General features: G+C 36.3%; 2 non-coding genes across 2 annotated transcripts; one reads left to right on the forward strand and one right to left on the reverse strand.

Annotated features, from left to right (window-relative positions):
* Positions 1 to 16045: 16045 nt before the first annotated feature.
* On the forward strand, positions 16046 to 16152 carry LOC121210478 (small nucleolar RNA R71). The gene has a single exon (XR_005905594.1). It is a non-coding gene; the product is annotated as a small nucleolar RNA R71 (small nucleolar RNA).
* A 3161-nt stretch (positions 16153 to 19313) lies between these two features.
* Positions 19314 to 19420, reverse strand: LOC121210765 (small nucleolar RNA R71). The gene has a single exon (XR_005905880.1). It is a non-coding gene; the product is annotated as a small nucleolar RNA R71 (small nucleolar RNA).
* Between the last annotated feature and the right edge of the window lie 2850 nt (positions 19421 to 22270).

Here is a 22270-nt window from a genome sequence, read left to right on the forward strand (position 1 = left end):
CAAGGAAGATGACGCTCCCTTCTTTTCTTTGTAGCAGGGACGGCGGCTTTCTTTCCTCGTGAAGATGACATGGTGTATGCTAGAAAGAAGAGAATGAGCGTAAAAAATGGGATTGGAAGCGGTGCACAGGCATGTTAGGGAGGCTGTGTGGACTTACAGCGGCTAAGGTTAGGGATTTTAGGTGAGGGAGATGATGAATAGTGAAGGGTATTTATAGATTTTGGGACACACGGCTAGGGAACATGCCCGTGTTCCCCAATTTTTGCCTGTGTGATTCACGAATTTTGAATTTGGGCACGTCTGACAATTTCCCCACGCTCGTGTACCTTGGGTGTGTTAGTGTGCACGGCCGTGTCGCACGACCGTGTCGCACGACCGTGTCTGTCTTTGTTCCCTTCTCCCATGCCCGTGTATTAAGGGCCACGCCCGTGTTGTTTTGGTAGGTTCACCCACGGTTGCTTGGCACGGGCATGTCGCACGCCCGTGTTAATTTGACTGGTTCGGCAACAGTTTCAAGGCACAGGCGTGTTGCACGCCCTTGTTGTTTTGGCAGGTTCGCCCACGGCCATGTTGCACGGCCGTGGCAATTTATCGTAGCCCGTGGTGGGGAAATCTTTTCCCTGTTTCCACATGGTCCTAAGCACGCCCGTGATCTTGGCCGTGTGTACTTTTAAAAGCCTGCGTTCCATGAGTCGGTTAGTATGTTAGATGTTAAAACTAAAATTTAAAGAAATTAATATTGTTAGTGCTCGGGTTGCCTCCCAAGAAGCGCTTATTTATAGTCTAAGCTCGACTTACCTTTCCATTGAATGGTCATGGTGGTTCGAGGAGTTTATACTCCTTATTCCTGCTATGAATCTCATCAAAATAAGGTTGTAGGCGGGTCTTGTTTACCTTAAAAGTGCCTAACTTGGGATGATTTACCTCGACTATACCAAATGGGAAAATGCTAAGTACCGTAAGAGGGATTTCTTCATTGTTTGGCAGTGATAATGTGAGGATCTGCGACATCTAATAAAACTTTTTCTCCAACCTTAAGTTGATTTGGAAAGGTATTGAGCTTGTTCTGGCATAGTTTTGGTTTATCGTGTGTTCTCGGTTTATGTGTCCACCATTCATCTAGCTCCTCGATTTGTAGCCTTCGTTCTTCATGAATAGGTCCTCTACTATTGCTTGAAAATGGCTCATGTACTTCCTTCAAACTCATTTCCTGCAAAGTAGGTTGCACTATATTGTCAGTTTTAGTAGAATGGTTTAGACAATCACCTTCAATTTTCGATGTGTTGCCGGAATTGCGAGCTTGAAGGGTCATTGTTTCGTCTCCCACACGAAGTTTTTGATTCAATGAATGTTATTATATGAAATTTTATTGAAAATGAATCGATAAATATATGTTAGTATACAATTTATCTTATAACGAAATGAGGAAAATTCAACGACGTACGATGACTATCGAGTCCCGTTTGAACCTTAGGAATATTTAGGATATAAATGACATGTCATTAGGGATTACCTTGTGTTGGATTCTATTCTCGTACATCCTACCATTGGCTGAGTTTCTGGGATGTGTTGCGGTTACCTTATAGCTTGTATGAGCAGCACCGTGTAGCTACGTCTTGACTAACAACTTGTGTGAGTAGACCTATTTATGGCTTGAAAGAGAGCACTGATATGAGATATGAGATAGTAGTGGTTTTGACCACATGTTGGCACATAGTGTGTGAGATTCCCGCGTATCTGATATTATTCTAGTGGTTCAATGGAAAATGTTCTATTATGAGACGATATGAGTTCGATACGAACTAATACATGTATATAAATATGAAATACACAAAAAGGATGGTACAGGATATATTGATATATTGAAATGGATGATATATATATGAAGAAATGATAAGAGAATGATATGTATCATGACATGTACATATAAATATGAATATCTTTGATATGTTGATACATGGAAATTATGTAAGTGGAGACGAGTAATAAACTCAAGTGTGACATGTTTAGAAAATAAGGTTATCAAGTTAAATTTATATGAAATGTGTTCAAGTATGCTAACATATGTTGTTATTTGATGCTCAGGCAAGTGCCAAGCTGTTGGTTGAATAGTATTTTGTTTACTTATAAGTTGCATTGGAATGGTAAATGCTCAAATGAAAATATGCTTCTACTCATGAAAAAGTGGTAAGGTTTAAAATTATGCAATTTCTTATGAAATGGCTTATTATGTAATTAATTCGAAAAGGCTATGTTCAAATGCACTAGCTTGTGGATATGGTTGAATGATATGCTATGTCTTGTTTGTTATGCATATGTAACAGGTGTGGAAAGCAATGAAATGCAAATGAAAATAAAGAAATTTGGAAGAGTTTAAAGTTGTTAAAAATCTTACTATGCTAGGGATAATATGTATAAGTGATGCTATGGATTTACTCATTTTGTGAGTTGTTGAATTTGGTTTCATGAATCATGTTGTTTCGGTATATGATTACTATTAATATGTATAAACTTCATGTAACAGCCCATTTTTAGGTCAAATTTGAAACAGTGGTTTGGAGACCACAAATCCAAAGTCAAAATATTTATTTTATTATTTTAATATGGTTTACAGTATTCTCAAGGATTGATCTGGGATCGGGTTACTATCAGTTGCGAGTTAAAGAGTCGGATGTGCCAAAAACCGCTTTCGGATCAAGGTATGGCCATTATGAATTCCTTGTTATGCCTTTCGGTTTAACTAATGCTCTTGCCATTTTTATGGACTTGATAAATCGTATATTCAGACCATATTTAGATAGATTTGTTTTGGTATTCATTGACGATATTTTGATCTATTCATGAGATGAATTTGAGCATACTGAGCACTTGAGAATTGTGTTATAAACTCTATGTGATAAGCAGTTGTTTGCAAAGTTCAGTAAATATGAGTTCTGGCTCAAAGAGGTTAGATTTTTGGGGCATATTGTTTCATCCAACGGTATTAGAGTTGATCCGAGCAAGATTTCTGCTATTGTTGATTGGAAACCTCCAAGAAATGAGTCTGAAGTTAGTAGTTTTCTGGGCTTAGTAGGTTATTACCGAAGATTTGTGAAAGGATTCTCAATGAGGGCGACCCCGATGACCCGACTACTATAAAAAGATGTGAAGTTTCAATGGTCAGAAAAATATCAACGGAGCTTTGAACAGTTGAAAGCACTTTTAACAGAAGCACCAGTTTTGGTTCAACCTGAATCGGGTAAAGAGTTCGTGATCTATAGTGATGCATCATTAAACGGACTGGGGTGTGTTTTGATGCAAAATGGAAAAGTTATTGCTTATGCTTCCCGACAATTGAAATCGCATGAAAAGAACTATCCGACGCATGATTTAGAGTTAGTTGTATTGTATTTGCATTAAAGATTTGGAGACACTATTTATACGGTGAGAAATGTCATATTTATACGGATCACAAAAGCTTGAAATATCTGATGTCACAGAAGGATTTCAATTTGCATCAACGAACTTGGCTAGAGTTATTGAAAGATTATGATTTTGTGATTGATTATCACTCGAGAAAAGCTAATGTAGTTGCTGATGCCTTGAGCCAAAAATCATTGTTTGCGTTACAAGCTATGAGTATCCAATTGATGATATGTGATGATGGGTCTATTTTAGCTGAATTAAAAGCTAAATCAATATTTCTGCAACAAATTTTTGAAGCTCAGAAAAATGATCGTGAACTACAAGCTAAACGAATTCAATGTGAGTCTAATTCTGATTCTGAATTTCATATTGGAGCTGATGATTGTTTAATGTTTCAAACTGGGATTTGTGTATCGAATAATATAGAGCTTATTCAGAAAATTCTGCATGAAGAATAAAGTAGTCGCTTTTCTGTTCATCCAGGTAGTACTAAGATGTATAATGATTTGAAATAGTAGTATTGGTGGTCGGGAATGAAATAGGATATATCAAAGTTTGTATCAAAATGTTTGATTTGTCAGCAAGTAAAAGCTGACATCAAGTACCATCTCGTTTACTGTAGCTTGTATTGATTCCTGAGTGGAAATGGGATAGAGTCACTATGGATTTTGTATCGGGACTGCCCCTAACTCAGAAAAAGAAAGATACTATTTGGGTTGTTGTTGATCGACTAACAAAATCTGCTCATTTCATACCGGTACATGCAAATTACTATCTGGATAGGTTAGCTGAATTGTACTTGTCTGAAATCATACGATTACATGGTGTACCACTTTCTATTATCTTCGACAGAGACCCAAGATTTACGTCAAGATTCTGGAAGAAATTACAAGAAGCTTTTGGAACAAAATTGAGTTTCAGCACAGCTTTTCATCCCCAGATGGACGGTCAGTCCGAAAGAGTTATACAAATACTTAAGAAAATGTTGCGTTGTTGCATTCTTGAGTTTGAAGGTAGGTGGGAGAAATACTTGCCTCTGATTGAATTTGCTTATAACAACAGTTACCAAACGAGTATAAAGATGGCACCGTATGAAGCTTTATATGGTCACAAGTGTCGAACACCGTTATATTGGACTGAATTGAGTGAGAAAAGATTCACGAGGTTGAATTGATCAAAGAGACTGAAGAAAAAGTGAAAGCAATTCACGATAGTTTAAAATTAGCTTCAGATCGATAGAAATCCTATGCAGATTTGAAACGTAAAGAAATAGAATTACAGGTCAGAGATCGAGTATTTTTGAAAGTGTCACCGTGGAAGAAAATTCTCTGTTTCTGCTATAGAGGAAAATTAAATCCGCGATTCATTTGGCCGTATGAGATTGTTGAAAGAATAAGGCCTTTAGCATATTGACTATCGTTACCATCTGAGCTAGAAAAGATACATAATGTTTTTCATGTTTCGGTGCTACGTCGATATAGATCGGATTCGTCACATGTGATTTCTCCCGTTGATGTAGAGATACAGTCTGATTTATCATATAATGAAGAACTGATTAGGATTCTAGCTCGGGAGATTAAATAATTGAGGAATAAACGTATAGCTCTTGTGAAGGTTATTTGGCATAAACATGGAATTGAGGAAGCTACGTGGGAACCTGAGGAAGCTATGCAAAAATAGTACTCTAACCTCTTTACTAGTAAGATTTTCGGGGACGGAAATCCCTAAGGGGGAGAGGTGTAACAGTCCATTTTTAGTTCAAATTGGAAAAAGGGCTTTCGGGACAACAAATCCAAAGTCAAAATATTTATTTTATTATTTTAATAAGGTTTACAGTATGATAGAATTATTATGTGAAAGTTTCGTAAAGAAATTTTATTCTTTGGATGCTTAATTCGGTAAAAAGGACTAAATCGCGTAAAGCAAAAAACTTGTGTTCTATTAGTTAAAAGTACTTGATAGCTATATAAACCTAAATTTTTAAGTCCTTATGTGGTTATTATTCCATTATTAAGTTAGTGGAGTTGTTGTCTTGGTAGTTTTGTAGATAGAATTTTTTTTAAGGGTTAAAATGGTAAATAGGTTATTAAGTTATATTAAATGAAACCAAAATCACATTTTATATTTTCTCATCTTCTTCAAGCCAAAATTGAGAAAGAAAATCAGCCATTTTTAAGGCTTGAGGTTTCGGCACTTAAAAGCTTGATTAAGTTACGATTTTAGCTCGGTTTTTATCGATTTCTACGTTTTTAAGCTCATTGCAGCTTAATCTAGCTAGCCCGTACCTTTGTTTTTGAAACTGATATAGATTTTGAGATATGCCATTGATGAATACTTAGGTATTTTGAAATTTTTTGTTAGATTATTGATGGTTGTTAATAGTTATACAAGTTTTATAAAGTGAATTTTGACAAAAAATGAGCATATGGGATTAAATTGAAAAAGATAGAAAATTTGTGGTTAGAAATGTGAAATAAGTGAAAATATTGGCTATTATAATACCATATAGAATTCGGCTAAGGTGGATTGTGGTTAAAAATGTATAATTTACCATTTTATGTATAAAGGACTAAATTGCAAAATAGTTAAAATTATGGGGGCAAATATGTAAATTTCCATATATGTGAATTAGGACTAAATTGAAATGAATAGTTACTGAAAATATTGAATTTGATAAATATATATCAAGACAAACAAATATCGGAACTTGATCTGGGGAAACAAAAGGTAGACGGGTAGATAAAAGTTAACTGAGCAAATACGAGGTAAGTTCGTTTAATTAGAATTGAACCTTTCTATACTTGTAATTGTTGAATTGAATGTGAATTATTGAAATACTTGAAATATGAATGCCTAGATGATATATTGTATTCGTTACTGAGCCCCGTTTGAACTAAGTGAATTCATTGGATACGAGTGACATGTTACTGGGATTACCGTTTTGGTTGAGCTCCTACATTTGTTGTGGACTCACCACAGCTCATATGAGCTTACTGATTCAGCTCGTAAGAGCTTACTATTTCAGCTCATTGGAGCTTACCGTTCAGCTCCATAGAGCTTACCGTTTCAGCTCAATAGAGCTTACTGTTCAGCTCGAAGAAACTTACCGACCATGACTCGAAAGAGCATGTATTGTAACACCCCTAACCCGTATCTGTCGCAAGATTAGGGTTATGAGGCATTATTGAACCATACACAGCTTAAAAGAGTCAATTGTTACTATTCATGTTTAAGGTAATACAAACTTAATTATACGAATCATATGTACATCTCTTTTATAGCATTCAAATAATTGAATTATAACATAGCTTAATACATAAAAAATTCTATGCGCATAACTTAAGACACTCAGTCACATATATTGAATACATGCTAATATATCTAATTAACTTAATAATATCAAACATATCATTTCATTAACTCTACATATGCGCATGTTAAAAACCAAACATACTATTACACATCAATTATTATCCATACACATATGCAACCTTAATATTATTACCATATGGCCGAACATAACTTTAATGCAATACATGTATGTATATATATATAATGCACATTTTAGCATACCACTATGAACCATTAAATGAGCACAAAATACAACCCATAATACACCTCATTTGCATGCTAATTATCATGTATAAATAGCACTCACATAACCAAGTACACATGCTCATACCATTGGTATATACACAATAATTATATTGTTCCATCACATAAAATATGCCATAAAAACATTTCTAAAATGATTTAGCAACGTGGCCAAATATACATTATGCTTATACCCTTTTACCGAATCATATAACAAACATAACAAACATATATACTTTGTACTAAGCTCACTAACTTGAACTAATTCATAATACAAATCATGCTTTCCAAATAAACCAGTATTAAACCACAACCGAAATATATATATATATATCCATCAACCATATTTACTTCATTTGAGCTGAATCATAAAAATAAACATATACAAAACATATCAATATGACAAGCTTACCAAAATGAATTGTTATAAGCTATACATATCATTATTTTAAACCATAAGCATATTAAAAGCACACTACATATATATGACATAACTTCATCATCATTATCAAATATATCAAACATAATTCACATACATATATATATACTTATATATATAAGCCATAGTCGAAACATCAAAACCAACCATAACCAAAATCACCAATCATTTTTAAGGCATATAACACATATAAACTTAACTTAAATTTCACATACTTACATAACATATTAGCCATTTTCGCATGGCTTAATATATACACAATCCTTAAACTTAACCAAATGTAATATAGCCTATACATGCCATAGGTTCGAGTTCAAACTTATAAAATACCAAAAATAGTCGATAGTGTGATGGACTTTGCTGACGATCCCTAAGCTCGTAAGTAGTCTCCAAAATCTATAAAATAGAGGCAAACATAAACACACACACAGTAACCTATCATAGCTTAGTAAGTCATAAGCAAATAAATAACTCAATGATAATATCAATTCAATTTAACCAAATCAATTTATGCTTCCATAGTCACATTTAATTTCAAGCTCATAATTTCATATATAACATATACTTCCATACATAATTTTTACCTTGGCCGAATATACATGTATCTATTATCTAAGTAATATTCAATTTCTAAACCATAGTACTATTGTATAACCGAATATACATACTCATAAGCATAGAGTATGAATCAAACTTTAATATCTCATACTTATACATATCATGTGGTCGAATATACTTCACAAATACACATATATATTTACAATAGCATAATGTATAATTTGCATCAAATTTCAAATAACCAACTTACCTTATTTTCAAATAAGTAATCAACTATTTCATACCTGATCACTTAGCTCATTTTACACATTCGATCACAACTTATCTTTTCCTGTTGAACCATTCAGAATTGAATAGGATACTCGGATAATCACATATATCGTACAATCCCAACGTTTGATGGTCGCTAAACTAACTAAAAATTTGACTTAAGGCAAGCGCACCTATCGAACAGTAGTATAGTTATGGTGAGACCGGAAATATCATATCCAAATGGACTAAAAGTACTAGTAATTACTTTCTTTTTATTAGCTAGCCTAAAAATTTAGAGAATGTTTACCTAAAACTAATTATCTAATTAGCTAATATTACGACAGAGTTTAAGGTTGGAAAATACTTTTGAAAAAAACCGATTGAGAAGACAATACCCAAGAAAGAATCCATCTAGACTTTATTTATTATCTTTGAATTAGACGATTTATCCACTTGACTTATTCTGTAGAAATCCCTGATTTATGTTAATATCCCTTTCGAGACTAAAAAAAACTGACTCTAGGTTGATTAATTGAAATCTTTTTCTAATTAAAACCCCTATAGTCACGTTAACTCGATCTATGGATTCCCCTATTAGATTTGACTCTAATCTGGCAAATTTATGTCGTCCTATCTCTAGGATTGGATGCAACTCCGCTTAATTATGAATGCTCTACTCTTAAATAGGGACTTTTCCTCCACTGAATAAGCACATCAAAGACTTGAATTAATATCCTGGAATATTAAAGCAATAATTAAGACTCACAATTAAGAATAAGAACAAGTATTTATCATATATATCAAAGAGTAATAAGATTCGTCTTAGGTTTCATCTCCCTTAGGTATTTAGGGAGTTTAGTTCATAATAATAATGATGGAAAACATCTCAAAGTATGGAAAACAATAAAACCTAAAGAACCCAAAGAACTTCTAGGAAATTAGATGGAAATCTTCAGTCTTGATGTAGATCCTATCTCCAAGATGATTCTGATGACTTTTCTTGAGTACTTTTCATCCTTCTACTCTCTGTTCCCTTTAATCCTCTTCTAGGGTGTTTATATAGGCTTTAGAATGCTCCAAAACCCTCAAAAGTAGCCTTTTTCTAGTAGAACTAGACTTGGGCTTGATAGGGACACGGTCGTGTGCCTCGCCCGTGTGCAAGTGCTCAAGCCGTGTGTAATTCTAAATTGGTTTCTAGTTGACACGGCCCTGACACACGGGCATGTGGTCTGCCCGTGTGCCTCACACAGGCGTGTGGTTTACCCGTATGGAAGTGCCTAGGCCGTGTGAAACACTGTTTTAAGCTCAATTTGTCCATTTTTGGCCCGTTTCTTACTCTTTTTGCTATTCTAAGCTTTCCTGAGTATAAAACATGAAATTAAAGGATTAGGAGAATCAAATTCACTAAAACCAAGGGAAAACCATTCATAAATATGCCAAGCATGAGGTAAAAATATGTATATATTACGGTTTATCAAATATCCCCACACTTAAGTATTTGCTTGTCCTCAAGCAAAATCCTCAACTCACAATTAAAATAAATTCTTCTCAACTTATAATTCTCATTTATAATGTTTCAAAATAATCCACAAGCAGTCATACATTGAAAATTTAACTAAAAGAACATTGAAGTTTCAAATAGTCAAAGTTGAGTATTTTAATCATAAAATTATAGGCATCCCTCTTTATCTAAGTAGTTATCTTCAATTCCAAATTGACAATGGTTGACATCCTCACTAGAGGTTCACTCAAATCACTCAATGTGTTTAAGGTTCAATGATTAAGCACTCATTAGTCAAACATTAAAAGTTATTACCATAAGCTTGCATGAAAATCAAATCTCCACCACTATAAATGAGATGATACACAAATCAAAAGGTCTTTGAAGGGTTGTAATAGGACTTTGGGTTAAAGGTGTGGATACAGGCTGAAAATGATAGTTAGAATCGAGATTAAATTGATAAATTACCTAACTGGAAAATTAACTAACATCAATTGAATAAACATGAGCTTCTTCTCAGAATATGAAATTAAATACTTAAGCTCAAAAACAAAGAATTACTACCAATATGTATTTATGTATGTGTGTATGTATGTATGCTTTTTTTAAGAATAAGAACAAATATGAGAGAGAATTATACGATTCGAATGAAAGAACATAGTTAGGCAATTAATCAAATCAAATCTCAACAAAAATGGAATCAATAATATAGGAAAAATTCTCAACGAATAAAAAAGTATGATATAAGGGTTAAAATTTAGGGTAAATTTAAAAAAAAAATAGTTTGTTAAGCTCAAAGGGGTTCACTAAGGGTTAATTATGAGGGTAGGCTTTTTATGGGGTAAATGGGTTAAAACCTAAGTGCCTTTATCCTTTTAGTATATCAAATCAAAGGTGTGGTCTCGACATGTATAATCGATGCAAGTTCTAGAATAACAAATTAATGTTGACACACTCATAACCAATAAAATCAGCGAGCAAGAAAGATATATGCTCTAAAAGGCTCAAAATCTCACGAAAATTATGGGTATTTATGTCAATCTTGTAATTTCAAAACTTCAAGATAATACCTCAATTCAGGGAAACAACCTAGCAATTTTACTTCTCAAAAATTTCAACTTATCATACTTGATTCTCTAATGTCTTAAAGTTTAAACAATCAATACACAGTTACCTATGATTTATTTTAAAAACACATTAATAAAAATCATAAATCAATCAAAATTTTACTCTAATAATGATATGAGAAAATTATTTGAGAACAAGATAAAAATTCAGGGATTTTTGATAATTACATAAATAACCTTCCCACACTTAAGATTTATATTGTCCTCAATGTACAAAGATAAATAATAAAAATATAAGTATAATATTAGAAGAGAGGGAGATAAATAATAAAAATATAAGTATAATATTAGAAGAGAGGGAGAGAAGCGAAACTGCCTTGAATATTTGGATGAGATCCTCAGAGAAGCGAGAGCGAGAATTGTAGATAAGGAAAATGAAAGGCATGATTCTGAGTTACTAATAAGAAAATAAACACCATTGTGAAAGAGAATTAAGGGATAAGTCGATAATAATCATAAAGATAAGCAGAGTTTTAAAATATAAAACATAAGTCTTCAAAAATAAATAAGAGACAAAATAAAATAAAAATAAAAATGAAAATAATAGTAAAATATAGAGACTTAAAGGTCCTCATCATCAGATGCCTCGTGGGTCAACGGTGCTAAAGGCGAGATGTGGAGGTGGTGGCAAATCTGTCAAAGAGTGGCATCGATGTTGTCAAGCCGTTCAAAGCACTACTGCTCAAAGCGAGTGAATCGCTCGGATAAATCTGTCAAAGTGGCAGTAGGAGGTCGGTGACGCGGTGGTGGTGGTGTGGGTGGGTCCTTGTGAGGGGGAGGGACATCGTCAGTAATGTCTTCTGACTCATCCTGGTTAGCAGGGTAGACGAGTCTATACTGAGGGGGGTCGATTCCACAGCGCCGCTCTATCATCCTCATGTGGATCATGCTGAAAATTCCTTGAGGAGACATCTAGCTGACTAATGTAAGTGTCGATGACATCTCTGGAATGTCAAAGAGGCTGAAGTGTCAAGCGAGGCGAGTTACGTAAAGGCCAAGGTAGATGGGGCCCCTCCTATGGCGATCCATCTGGTGGCGAAAGGCGAGGGCGATAAAATATGCCAAGTCAAATACATGGCCAGTCGCCATGCTCCACAGGAAGTATGCATTAATGGTGCTAACTACTCCGGTGCTCTCTCTCTTCCCAATCAAAGTGTGAGCCAAGATGGCATGAATGTAGCGTAGTGCTGGAGGGAGAGAAGTCGCTTTCGAGCAACTTGCGTCATAGGGAACCGTACTCGTCGTAAGGTCAGTCCAACAGCAAGATGGTAAATAGTGTATATGACGGTGAAGCTATAGAAAATTCTCTGAAGCCATTAACTCCTCCGTGTAGAGGCCCAAAACAGCTCCAAACTCGGGTACACTCATATGCCCGACAAGTCTACAAAGTCTAAAAACGATAGTACTAGCCTTGTCATGTGTATTCATCATGTGTTGTAGGTGGAAAGTAGTGCAGAACTCCAATGTTAGCTCAGAATAGGTAGGCTCGATAATTCAAAAGAACCGATCCAACGGGGTAGTATCCAGATGGAAATAAACAGGGTGAGCAAGTTGGACCTGTTCCAAAGCGCCCAGTCAATACATCAGCCTACTACTAATGTCGTACTCGTAGAAGCTGAAACAGGTCATCTTATGGGCTGGAGGAGAATCGAAGTAGCAGGTGATGGGCTTCAGTCGAGGCGCTCGAGGAGGTTGTGCCAGGACCCTTCTGTTTTTTCGAAGTGGGAACATCAATTTTCTTGCCTCGTGTGTTTGCCATTATAAGCCTACAAAATTAGAAGAAAGGATTAATAAGAAAAAAATTCAGCATTGACATAGAATCCAAAGAATTTGTTATAGTAATCCATTCCTAAAACTATATATTCGAATATTAAAAATGTGCAAAATTCAAAAGTGAAAATTTAAATGACAAAGGATCTAAAAGGATGATGCAACGAAGATTAAAATATGAGTAATAAGTCAATATACTAAACGCATTAGCAAGAGCCAGATATGAGTAAAATAATGAACTAAACGTGGAGTATTAAAAATGAAATAAAAGGGAATAATAGTAGCAATAGAGTTAAAATAATAAGAAGAACTAACCTAAACTAGTATTTATCAACATAGAAATTATCAAAACCAACTCCAAATCAAAATAATAAGCATAAATGAAAGAAAATAAACAAAAAAATAAGTAACAGAATAGAAATAAAATGAAAAATAAAATTTAAGAATAAAAATCAATGAAATAAAGAAAGGAAAAACAATAGTGGAATGGCCAACCCATGGGGTGTTTGGTGGTCAACGGTGGTAAATTGGGAGGGCACGGGCGTGGGCGCTAGGTCATGCGGTACGAATGAGGGCGAGGTTGGGTCGGTTGGAAGGGGGAACAAGGGCGTGGGGGCCAGGTCGTGCAGCGCGAAGGAAATTGAAGGTGAAAGGGAAAAAGAAAGGAGGGGAAAGAGTGTGCACGCGGGATAGGGGAAGGAGGGGGTTGAGGGTAAGGATAGGGTTGGTTTGGGTCTCGGGGCGAGCGGCGGTGGCTGTCGGTAGGAGTGCTAGTGACAGCCGGCGGCTAGGGTTTAGAGATTTTAGGGAAGAAGAAGAAGAAGAAAATAAAAATTTGGGTTTGGGGGGTTTTAAAAGGGCACGGCCGTGTGAGACCTGTTTTTGGCCACACGATCCTGTCACACTCCCGTGTGGCTTGAGTTTAGCCCTTTTTTGTCGCAAAAGTTGAGTGCCGTATGTCTCCAGGCCATGTGGTGCACACGGCCATTCGATACAGCCGTGTGCCATGTCTTTCGCTTCTCTCATGCCCGTGTGGTATACCACATACCCGTGTGTCTGACCATACGGCTGTGTGCCTTGCTCGTGTGGCTTCCTGACTTATTTAAAATTTGAAAAATTAGCTCCAGTTTTCACACGGCCTAGGACACGCCCGTGTGTCTAGGCCGTGTGTCGTGTCGCACGGCTATGTGGATCAAATTCATGGCCATGTGGCTTGATATTTGGGGAATTTTTAGCCCTGTTTCCACACGGACAAGGACATGCCCATGTGCCCAGGCCGTGTGGGCTATTGTACCTACACAAAAACAGTAAAAGTAGCTAAAATAAACTAGTTAGTGGTGTTAGTGTTCGGGTTGCCTCCCGAGAAGCGTTTATTTAGAGTCTAAGCTTGACTTACCTCAATTTCATGTGATTACGGCGGTTCACGGAGTCGAGACTCCTCTTTCTCACTATCAATTCTATTATCCACATAAAGTTTAAGTCGAGTAATATTTACTTTAAAGGTGCCAAATTGAGAATGATTTACTTCGACTGTACCGTATAGAAAAATATTCAATACCGTGAAGAGAGTCGCTCCGTTTGAATTAAGCTCTGAAGTAGCAATTCGGGGGTCCTATTCATCTAACAATACTTTATCCCAATCTTAATTTTTTTTGTTTCATCCTCATGCTTATCGAGGTGTCGCTTTGATTCATCGTGTGCTTTTGGTTTCTCCTTGACACGTGTTCGCCATTCGTCTAGTTCATCGATCTGAAACCTTCATTCTTCGTAAGTCGCTCTGTTTTTGTTGCATGGATTAGAATGAGGCTTCATCACGTTCTTCCTAGAGGAGTCCTGCAAAGGAGTTTGAGTTGCAACATTATTCAAGTGAATAGAACTTAAAAAATCATCTCGATTATTAGATATTTTTGCAGCATCACGAGCTTGAAGCTTAATCGTGTCATCACCTACACGAAGTATCAATTCACCTGTGCCAACATCAATGATAGTTCTAGAAATTGCTAAAAAGGGTCTTCCTAAAATTAAAGGCACGTTACTATCCTCTTCCATGTCTAGAACCACAAAATCAATTGGGAATATAAATTTATCAATTTTAACAAGTACATCTTCAATAATACCCCTAGGAAATCTGATTGTTTTATCTGTCAATTGCATGCTCATCCTAGTTTGTTTGAGTTTCCCAAGACTGGTCTGTTTAAACATTTTATAGGACATGACATTAATACTTGTCCCTAAATCAGCCAAAGCATTATTAAAGTTTAAACTACCAATTAAACAAGGGATCGTAAAACTCCCTAGATCTTTCAACTTATTAGGTAGCTTATTCTATAGAATGGCTGAGCAAACTACATTTAATTCCACATGCGACGCATCATCCAACTTCCGCTTATTTGCTAAAAGCTCATTTAGAAATTTACTGTGTTTGAAATCTACGAAAGAGCTTCAATAAATGGTAAGTTAATATGTAATTTCTTTAATAATTTATGGAATTTACTGAATTGTTCATCCGTGTGGTCTTTCCTTGTTGCACTGGAGGTTTATATTCTCTACTTACCAGTTTTTACTCACTGTGGTCCACCTCATCCTTACCTTTACTTACCACAATTCCTTGCCTCGGTTCTAGTTCAGGTTCAAGTAACCCTTCTTCATTTCGAACAGTAATCGCATTAAGCTGCTCCATTGGGTTAATTTCAGTATTACTCAGCAAGCTACCTTGTGATCGTTCAGAAATCAACTTAGCAAGCTGTCCTATTTGAGTTTCAAGCCCTTGAATCGATGTTTGTTGATTCTTAAGAGCTGTTTTGGTATTCTGAAAATGAGTTTTTGACACCGAGATGAATTTTGTGAGCATCTCTTCAAGGTTTGGTTTCTTCTCTTGTTGGTAAGGTGATTGTTGGAAAGCTAGAGGATGTTGGTCTTTGATTTCCTTGACCACCCCACGAGAAATTGGGATGGTTCCTCCAACTTGCATTATAAGTGTTACTGTATGGGTTTTTTTGAGGTTTAGGATTATTATTACCCATATAGTGGACTTGTTCCTCCTCGATTCTAAGATTGAAGGGTGGATAATCTGTGTTGTGTACTCTTCCTCCACTTGAATCACACCTCATCACTAGTTGTACCTGAGTAGAACCATACAAACCGTAAATCTTTTTATTTAAAAGTTCTACCTGGTTAGATAGCATAGTAATCGCGTCTAGGTTGAAAACACCAGCAGCTTTCATCGGCTTCGTGCTTATGACTTGCCACTGATAGTTATTCAGTGACATCTCTTCAATAAATTCGTAAGCCTCTTTAGGTGTTTTATTGTTTAACGTTCCACCGGTGGCTGCGCCGATAAGTTGCCTTGTTGAGGGGTTCACATTGTTGTAAAAAGTCTGAACCTGCAACCATAGAGGTAACCCATGGTGAAGGCACCTTCTCAATAGGTCATTGTATCTCTCTCATGCATCATAAAGAGTTTCTAAATCCATCTGCACAAAAGAAGAGATATCATTCCTTAATTTAGCTGTTTTAGCTGACGAAAAATATTTGAGTAAAAATTTTTCGGTCATTTGTTCCCAAGTAGTGATTGACCCTCGTGGTAATGATTTTAACCACTATTTGGCTTTGTTCCTCAATGAGAATGGGAACAACTGAAGGCGAATGGAATCGTTAGAAACACCATTGATCTTAAAAGTGTCACAGAATTCCAAAAAATTTGCTAAATGAGTGTTTGGATCCTCGTCCTGCAAAGCATCAAACTGAACAAACTATTGTATCATTTGAATTGTGTTAGGTTTTAGTTCAAATTTTTTTGCAGCAATATCAGGCCTAACTATACTCAATTCAGTTCCTGTTAAAGTAGGTCTAGCATAATCATACATAGTACGAGGATCAGGATCCTGATTTAATGGGTTTGTCGCAACCACATGAGGTAACGGATTATTTTGATTATCAGCCATCTCCTCGGTTATGGTTTGAATATCGTTCTCTTGCCCTTCCTCTATGTATCGCAGGCTTCTCTTTATTTCTCTTCGGTTTCTGCGACCTGTGCTTTCGATATTACTATCAAAAAGTAGAGGTCCTGACAGGTTTCTTCTAGTCATAAACTATGAAAACCTGTCAGAAGTAAATTAAAAAAAATTAGTAATTTAAGAAAAATACAATTAAATTGCAATAAAAAAAATGGATAAAGTAATAAAAATTAAGCGTTCCTAATATCTTAGTCCCCGGCAACGGTGCCAAAAACTTGATGGTCGCTAAACTAACTAAAAATTCGACTTAAGGCAAGCGCACCTATTGAACAGTAGTATAGTGATGGTGAGACCGGAAATGTCATATCCACGAGGACTAAAAGTACTAGTAATTACTTTCTTTTTATTATCTAGCCTAAAAATTTAAAGAATTTTTACCTAAAACTAATTATCTAATTAGCTAAGATTACGATAGAGTTTAAGGTTGGAAAATACTTTTGAAAAAAACCGATTGAGAAGACAATACCCAAGAAAGAATCCATCTAGACTTCACTTATTACCTTTGAATTAGACGATTTATTCACTTGACTTATTCCGTAGGAATCCCTGATTTATGTTAATATCTCTTTCAAGACTAAAAACAACTGACTCTAGGTTGATTAATTGAAATCTCTTTCTAATTAAAACCCCTATAGTCGCATTAACTCGATCTATGGATTCCCTTATTAGATTTGACTCTAATCTGGCAGATTTATGTCGTCCTATCTCTAGGATTGGATGCAAATCTGCTTAATTATGAATGATCTACTCTTAAACAGGGACTTTTCCTCTACTTTATAAGCACATCAAAGACCTGAATTAATATCCTGGAATATTAAAGCAAGAATTAAGACTCACAATTAAGAATAAGAACAAGTATTTATCATATAAATAAAAGAGTAATAAGATTCGTCTTAGGTTTCATCTCCCTTAGGTATTTAGGGAGTCTAGTTCATAATAATAACGATGGAAAACATCTCAAAGTATGGAAAACAACAAAATATAAAGAACCCAAAAATCTTCTAGGAAGTTGGATGGAAATTTCAGTCTTGTTGTAGATCCTGTCTCTAAGATGATTCCGATGGCTGTTCTTGAGTAATTTTCTTCCTTCTACTCTTTGTACCCTTTAATCCTCTTCTAGGGTGTTTATTTAGGCTTTAGAATGCTTCAAAACTCTCAAAAGTGGCCTTTTTCGAGTAGAACTAGACTTGGGCTCGACAGGGACACGGCCATGTGCCTCGCCCATGTGCAAGTGCTCAAGCCGTGTGTAATTCTGAATTGGTTTCTAGTTGACACGGCCATGACACACAGGCATGTGGGCTTGTGGTCTACCCGTGTGGCTCACACGGGCATGTGGTTTACCCGTGTGGAAGTGCCTAGGTCGTGTGAAACATTATTTTAAACTCAATTTGTCCATTTTTGGCCCGTTTCTTGCTCTTTTTACTATTCTAAGCTCTCTTGAGTATAAAACATGAAATTAAATGATTAGGAGCATCAAATTCACTAAAACCAAGGGAAAACCATTCATAAATATGCCGAGCATGAGGTAAAAATATGTATATATTACAGTTTATCAACGTCCCAGACGTGGTTTTACATGCTATCACATATCGATGTCACTATCCTAGATAGGGTCTTACACAAATCAAATACGATGCTGATGTCCTAGACATGGTCTTATACATAATTACATATCGATGCCAATGTCCCAGATGTGGTCTTATATGAGAACACATATTGGAAATCCTATATCATGACATATGTATCCTAGCTATTCCTAAGGTTTGTACGGGGCTTTCAGATGTCATTACTAGTACTTTTAGTTCCATTGGGTTCGACAATCCGGTCTTGCTAAAACTATATTATTGTTCGATAGGTACACTTGCCTGCATCGCGATAATAGTTAGTTTTAAGAACAATTAATTATAAATATTTAAAACTTACCTATCATGAAAATCACGATAAAGTTTTTGGCGTCGTTGCCAGGGAACTAAGATATTAGGAACACTCAATTTTTATTACTTTAGCCATTTATTTTTTCTTGCAATTTAATTTAATTTATTATTATTATTTATTAATTTACTTTTTCTTTCTCTTGGCAGGTTTTTATAGTTTATGACTAGAAGAAACCCGTCAAGACCACTACTCTTTGACGAAGAAATCGATCGCATAGTTCGCAGAAACCAAAGAGAAATAAGGCAAAGCTTAAGATACACAGAGAACGAGCAAGAGGACGATACTCAACCCCCAACTGAAGAGATGACTGAAAACCAAGACAATCAGCTACCTCCTGTAATTGCGGTTAATCAAAATCCTGCTCCACGCACTATGTATGATTATGCTAAACCTTCTTTAACAGGAACTGAATCGAGCATAGTTAGACCTGTTATAGCTGCAAAAACTTTTGAACTAAAACCTAACACTATTCAAATGATACAGCAATTTGTTTAGTTTGATGGTTTGTAGGATGAGGATCCCAACGCTCTCTTAGCAAACTTCTTGGAATTATGCGATACATTTAAAATTAATGGTGTTTCTGATGATGTCATTTGTCTTCGGTTATTCCTTTTTTCATTGAGAAAAAAAGATAAATAGTGGTTAAACCAATCACTACTTGGGAGCAAATGACTGAAAAATTTCAATTAAAATATTTCCTGCCGGCTAAAACGGCCAAATTACGTAATGATATCTCTTCGTTTGTATAGATGGACTTAGAAACTCTTTACGATGCATGAGAGAGATACAAAGACTTACTGAGAAGGTGCCCTCACCATGGGTTACCACTTTCGCTTCAGGTTCAAACGTTCCATAATGGCCTGAATCCTTCGACTCGGCAAATGGTTGATGCAGCTGTTGGCAGAACCATCAATAATAAAACACCTGAAGATGCTTATGAGTTTATAGAGGAGATATCACTGAATAACTATCAATGGAAAGTCATGAGGACAAAACCAACGAAAACAACCAGTGTTTATAACGTCGATTTGGTCACCATACTCTCTAATCAGGTAGAACTCTTGAATAAGAAAATTAATGGTTTTCTTAGTTCTTCACAGGTTCACCCAGTAATGCAGTGCGAAGCAAGTGGAGGTGGATCAAGCAATTCGGAATACCAACCTTTTGGCCACAACATGGATAACGAGCAGTTAAATTACATGGGTAATAATTCTCGATCTCAAAACAATCCATATAGTAACACTTACAATGCAGGTTGGAAGAACCACCCAAATTTCTCGTGGGGAGGCCAAGGAAATCAGAGACCACCTCCAGGCTAACAACAACCACCCTACTAACAGGAAAAGAAGCCAAACCTTGAAGAGATTCTCTCAAAGTTTATATCGGTTTAAAAATCAACAAGCGTCGATCCAAGGGCTCGAAACTTAGATAGGCCAGCTTTCCAAACTAATCTCCAAACGACCACAAGGTAGCTTGCCAAGTAATACTGGTCCTAACCCAATGGAACAACTCAACACGATTAATGTTCAAGATGAAGAAGGATTCATTGAGCCTGAGCCTGAATCGAGGCAAGAAACTACGGTAAGCAGAGGCCAAGGTGAGGTAGGTCATAATAAAAACAAATCAGTGAATGTCGAATATAAACCTCGTGTGCCATACCCCAACGCGATAAGGAAAGACCGCTCATATGAACAATTTGGTAAATTCCTTATTACACATTAACTTACCGTTTATTGAAGCTCTATCACAGATGCCAAATGTAATGAAATTTTTAAAGGAGCTTTTAGCAAATAAGTGGAAGTTGGATGAGGCGTCGCATGTGGAGTTAAACGCAGTTTGCTCAGCTATTTTGCAAAATAAGCTACCGAACAAATTAAAAGATCCAGAGAGTTTTACAATTCTTTGCTTAATTGGTAGTTTAGATGTTAATAATGCATTAGCTGATTTAAGGGCTAGTATTAACGTCATGCCTTACAAAATGTTCAAACAATTAGGTCTTGGGAAACCCAAACAGACTAGGATGAGCATTCAATTAGCAGATAAAACTATAAGATTTCCTAGGGGTGTTATTGAAGATGTGCTAGTTAAAATCGATAAATTTATATTTCCTGTGGACTTCATTGTTCTAGACATAGAAGAGGATAGCAACACTCCTTTAATTCTAGGAAGGCCTTTTTTAGCAACTGCTAAAACGATCATTGATGTTGGCACAGGTGAACTCACACTCCGTGTGGGAGACAAAACAATCACCCTTCAAGCTCGCAATTCTGGCAGCACATCAGAAATTGAAGGTGATCGTTTAACCCATTCTACTAAAACTAACAGTATGGTGCAACCTACTTTGCAGGAAATGAGTCTGTAGGAAGTACATGAGCCATTCTCAAGCAACCAAGGCTGCAAATCGAGGAGCTAGATGAATGGTATACGCATAAACCAAGAACGCATGATAAACCAGAACTACGCCAGAACAAGCTCAACGCCTTCCCACATCAACTTAAGGTTGAAAATAAAGTCTTATTAGATGCCGCAGATCCTCACATTGTCACTACCACACCAAATGAAGAAATCCCTCTTATTGTACTTGGCATTTTCCCATTCGGTATAATCGAGGTAAGTCATCCCAAGTTTGGCACTTTTAAGGTAAACAACACCCGTCTGAAACCTTATTTTGATGAGAATGATAGCAGGAATGAGGAGTATAAACTCCTCGAACAACCATAACCATTCAATGGAGAGGTAAGTCGAGCTTTGACTATAAATAAGCGCTTCTCGAGAGGCAACTCGAGCACTAACTGTATTAACTTTTTTAAAATTTAGTCTTCAACACCTAACTTACTAACGAAGCTCTTAAATACAGGTTTTCCACAGAGACACGGCCAAGCACACGGGCTATTAAATAGGGCAACGATTTTCCTAAACACGGGCTACGATAAAACTCTATAGCCGGGCGACAAAGCCGTGGTCAAACCTATTAAAATAGCACGGGCGTGCGACACGCCCGTGTCTAGCACCCGTGGTCGAACCTGTTAGATTGACACGGGCGTGGGTCTACATACACGGGCGTGGGAGAAGCAAACAATGCCAGACATGACCGTGCGACACGACCATGTGCACCTACACGCCCAAGGAACATGAACTTGTACTAAATGTCAAACGTGCCCAAAATCAAAATTCGCGAATCACATGGGCTGAAATTGGGGAACACAGGCGTGTTACCTGGCTGTGTGCCCCAAAATCTATAAATAGGCTACACTATTCATTGTCTTCTTCACCCAAAAACCCTAACCCTAGCCGCTGCAAGTCCACACGCCCTCCCCGCTACGCCCATGCGCTACTTCCAACTTCATTCCTAACGCTTATTCTTCTATTTTTTAGCATTTGTTCACTCTTTTACCTTTAACTCCACTCATTTTTAATGTTATAATCTTCATGTATCTCACACTATGCTATCATTCAAGTTTCATTTCTTTTAAGATTAGTTATCATTCATTCCCCATGACATTTTTTATGAAACTCTCATGCCTTACTCACCTATTCTATATAAATATTAATAGTTTTCAATTGTTTTTTGTTATTTACCATTACAACTCATGCCATGTGCTAAATTTATGCTCTGTACATTTCCATTAAATTCCTGGCCATTTTTACTCATATCACCATGCTAGTGCCACAA

The sequence above is a fragment of the Gossypium hirsutum genome, chromosome A11 (genome assembly GCF_007990345.1).
Source record: "Gossypium hirsutum isolate 1008001.06 chromosome A11, Gossypium_hirsutum_v2.1, whole genome shotgun sequence".
In the NCBI taxonomy this organism is placed as follows: domain Eukaryota; kingdom Viridiplantae; phylum Streptophyta; class Magnoliopsida; order Malvales; family Malvaceae; genus Gossypium; species Gossypium hirsutum.